A 4,143-nucleotide genomic window follows, 5' to 3' on the forward strand; every position below is an offset into this window, starting at 1 on the left:
TCAGAGAAGCTTAAAGTGATGTTAAATAACCCTATAACGAAAGAAGAGATTTATAAAGCTATTCAGGAGGCAAAGTTAGGGAAGGCTCCGGGACCAGATGGATTTACAGTTAAATTTTACAAGAAATTTAAAGAGGAGCTTGTTCCTATCTCTGAACTTTTGACAAATGATATAAGAAAAACGAAGAAAATACCAGATTCATGGAAGGAAGCTACAATTTCACTTATCCCCAAAGAAGCTCAAGACCTAACAAATGTGAAAAATTACAGACCAATTACTGTTCTGAACAACGATTACAAACGTTTTGCAAAAATTATTTCAGAAAGAGTAAAGATTTCTCTACAGGATGTAATTGAAGAAGAACAAGCAGGTTTTTTGCCAAACAGACAGATAAAGGACAACTTAAGAGTGGTGGTTGACGCAATTGAATATTATGATAAGCACCCGGAGAAAGAAGTTGGGGGGGGTTTTGTAGACGCAGAAAAAGCATTAGACAATTTAAACTGGGACTTTATGTATAGCGTGATGGAAAAAATAGACATGGGGGAACAATTTAATAACATAATAGAAGCAATTTACTCGGATCAAAAAGCAGCATGGGTTATCAATACGGAAACAACAGAGTACTTTAAAGTACAGAAGGGGACAAGGCAGGGATGTCCTTTGTCCCCGCTAATATTCATATGGACACTTGACGTTCTGCTGAGACAAATCAGGGAAGATAAAGAAATTAAAGGACTAACCCACAAAGGTTTTTCTTATAAGTACAGAGCTTTTGCTGATGATGTAATGTTTATGGTAGAAGATCCAATACGGAATTTACCACTGTAAATGGAAAAAATAAAAGAGTTTGGAGATTTAGCAGGTTTCTATGTAAACAAAGAAAAATCCAAGGTAATGTGTAAGAATATGACTGGAAAGAAACAAGAGAAATTAAAGAGGCTGATACAATGTGAAGTGGTGAAAAAGACTAAATATTTAGGTATTGATCTGACAATGAAAAATATAGACCTTTATAAAAACAATTATGACAAACTGTGGCTTAAAATACAGCAGGGCATTATAAAATGGAATACCTGGAATTTGTCATTGATGGGAAGAATTTCAGTGGTTAAAATGAACATTTTGCCACATTTTGTTTTTATTCCAGACAATTCCAATAGTAAAAGATTCGAAGGTTTTTAATATGTGGCAAAGAGAAATTTCAAAATTTGTGTGGGCTGGGAGAAAACCACGTATTAAAATGAAGATTTTGTGTGATGCAAAAGAAAAAGGTGGTTTCCAGTTACCTAACTTTAGACTATGCCATGATGCGGTTTGTCTAACTTGGTTGCAACAGTGGATTATGTTAGATAATAAGAAACTCTTGGCGTTAGAGGGACATGATTGTAAATTTGGTTGGCACGCCTATTTATGGTATGAAAAAGTGAAAATGGATGGTTTTTTAAAACATCATTATATTAGAAGGATTTTGTTTGACACGACAAAATATAGAAGGTTTTTCTCGGACGAGAGACCTCTTAAGAACATAAGAGATGCCAATGTTGGATCAGGCCAAAGGCCCATCCAGTCCAACACTCTGTGTCACACAGTGGCCAGAAATACCAGTGCCATCAGGAGGTCCACCAGAGGGGCCAGGACATTAGAAGCCCTCCCACTGTTGACCCCCCCCCAAGCACCAAGAAGACAGAGCATCACTTGCCCCAGAGCCCCTAGCTATACCTTGTGGCTAATAGCCACTGATGGACCTCTGTGAGAAAGCAAAAAGTTACTGGACTGAGATACATGCAGAAATGGAAAAAAACTGTAAGAAAGAACCGGAAATACTACTTTTGGGACTAAAAATGGAAGAAGTTAATGTGGCAAAAAGGACATTGATGTGGTACATGATTACAATGGCCAGAATAATATATGCCCAATGTTGGAAACAAGATAAAGTGCTTGAAGTTGGAGACTGGATTAAGAAATTACCGTTTATGGTTGAAATGGACAAATTGATGAGGAAATTAAATAATTTGGAAGCGGAGGACTTATTTGCATCCTGGAAGGATCTTAAAGACTATTTGGAGAAGAATTGGGATGTAAGGGATGGTTTATTTAGCTTTGACAACTATTGAAGTTAATAGATATTAAAGATTACCAAAATAGAGAGAAATAAGTTACCTATGGATATATGTAATGAAAAAGAAAGGGAGGGGAAGAAAAAGACCTAAGATTGAACAGGAGGTTGGAGCACTGTGGGAAGCCGAGCAGGGGGGGGAAAGGGAGGAGGGTAGGATGTTATAATTTTTTTAAGTTATGAACTATATTTAACTATGTTTATCATATCCTAATAAAATGTTTTTTTAAAAAAAAAAAATAAGGGCTGAAGGACTCTGATTTGTGCCTGAAAAAAATGTTGAGATAACTTGGGGATGCTTTGGGAATTTCTTTAAACAGTTAAAGGGATGGTTAAACGATAATTAATTTAACACAACCGACTAAATTCATTGTATTTTTAGTAGCTTTCTTCTTTTTTAAAATAGCATGGAGTTAAACTGAGGTATGATCTCCTACTCTTGGGTATTTAGTTAGTTGTGGGTCTGTTTTCTTTCTCCCTCTAGATGCAGTACCCTTCCTCATATTTTCTGTTGTAGTTTTGTACTCTTTAAAAAAACAACAACAAAACTTCCCCCCAGGGGGGTGGGGGGGAAAAGTGCAGAGAATCAAAAGTAAAAAAAAAAGTAAGTCAAATGGGAACGGGGGGGACAATTTTTTTGCCACTTTTCTCCTTAAAATACCTATTGGGAGTTTGGGGAGGGGAGGGACAGGCGGAATATAAAAAACAGTTCTACAGGAGGGTCTGGCAGGGATAAGGTGTGACCAGTGTCTCAGTTTGGGAGGAAACATGATCGGATAACAGAAATGCCCACCCATTCCTGAGCAGTTCATGGCTGGTGCCTTGGCTTCTTGCCTTGGTGATGATTGAAACTCTTTATTTATTCCAGAAGCAGATGTGGAGGAGACAGCTGGGGAATTCCAGGGGTTCTCTTTGGAAAAAGTCAAGAATAAAGATGCCGACGGACACTTCGGTGATGGAGATGGACCCCAGAGGCTGGAGGGAAGCCAAGCAGGTAAGAGGAGGGATAAGCCCATTCCCTACTGAGGAGGGGTTTTCCGTGAAATCCCGGTCCAAGCAGAAAGGTCAATCAAAAAGAGAGGGAACAAAGGCCTCCATCCTAACCAGAGAATCCACTCCAGGGAAGCTGAAAGTGTGGCCTTGGCAAAGACCTTCAGTCAGAGAACGAACATTATTTTGCAGACACAAATTCCCTTAGGAGAGAAACCATTTAATTGCTTGCAGTGTGGAAAGAGGCTCAGTCAAAAAAGACCCCTTACTTGATATCAAAAAGTCACATAGTTGGGGAACCATAAATGGTCAGAGTCTAAACCATGTACTTTTAAAGTGTATGTTATTGTGCACTTCTGCATACAGCAGGAAGAAGCAGCTGTAATATTTGGATTGCGGATGGAAATTCAGATGCAGATCAGACGTCCTTGCATGGGTTCTAACAGGATCTCTTTCTTTATTCCAGCAGCGGATGATCAGAGGAATGAGAAGGTTGAGGAACTGCATCCTCTATTGCCAGATGAAGTCAAGAAGGAAGACAGGAGAGGAAACTTCAGAAACCAAGTTGGACCTAAGAGGCAGAAAAGAAGCCACATCGTCCAGAAGAGGGGTAAACCCATTCCTTGCCAAGGGGGTGATTCCCAAGAAGGTATTCACATGGTGAAGGAAACATACAAGTGCTTGGCAGGCGGAATGAACTTCTCAGACCAATCCCACTATAATGTCAATTTACGGATGCACAGTGGAAAGAAGACACATCACTGGCTGGTCTGTGGAAAGACCATGATTCGCAGAGCAGACCTCCTTAGACATCAAAGAACACATTTAGGCGAGAAACCTTATAGCTGCTCAGACTATGGCAAGAGATTCTCAAAGATATCAGACCTTGTTCAACACCAAAGCATTCATTCAGGAGGGAAGCTAGGTATTTGCTCAGGGAGTGGAACGATGTTCTCTGTCAAAGGCAAAGGTAATATACATTGTACAAAGCATAGTATAATGAATGCATGTAAATGCTTTTGGTGTGGAAAATA

Source organism: Gekko japonicus, unplaced genomic scaffold (assembly GCF_001447785.1).
Source record: "Gekko japonicus isolate JY-2015 unplaced genomic scaffold, Gekko_japonicus_V1.1 scaffold3468, whole genome shotgun sequence".
In the NCBI taxonomy this organism is placed as follows: Eukaryota; Metazoa; Chordata; class Lepidosauria; order Squamata; family Gekkonidae; genus Gekko; species Gekko japonicus.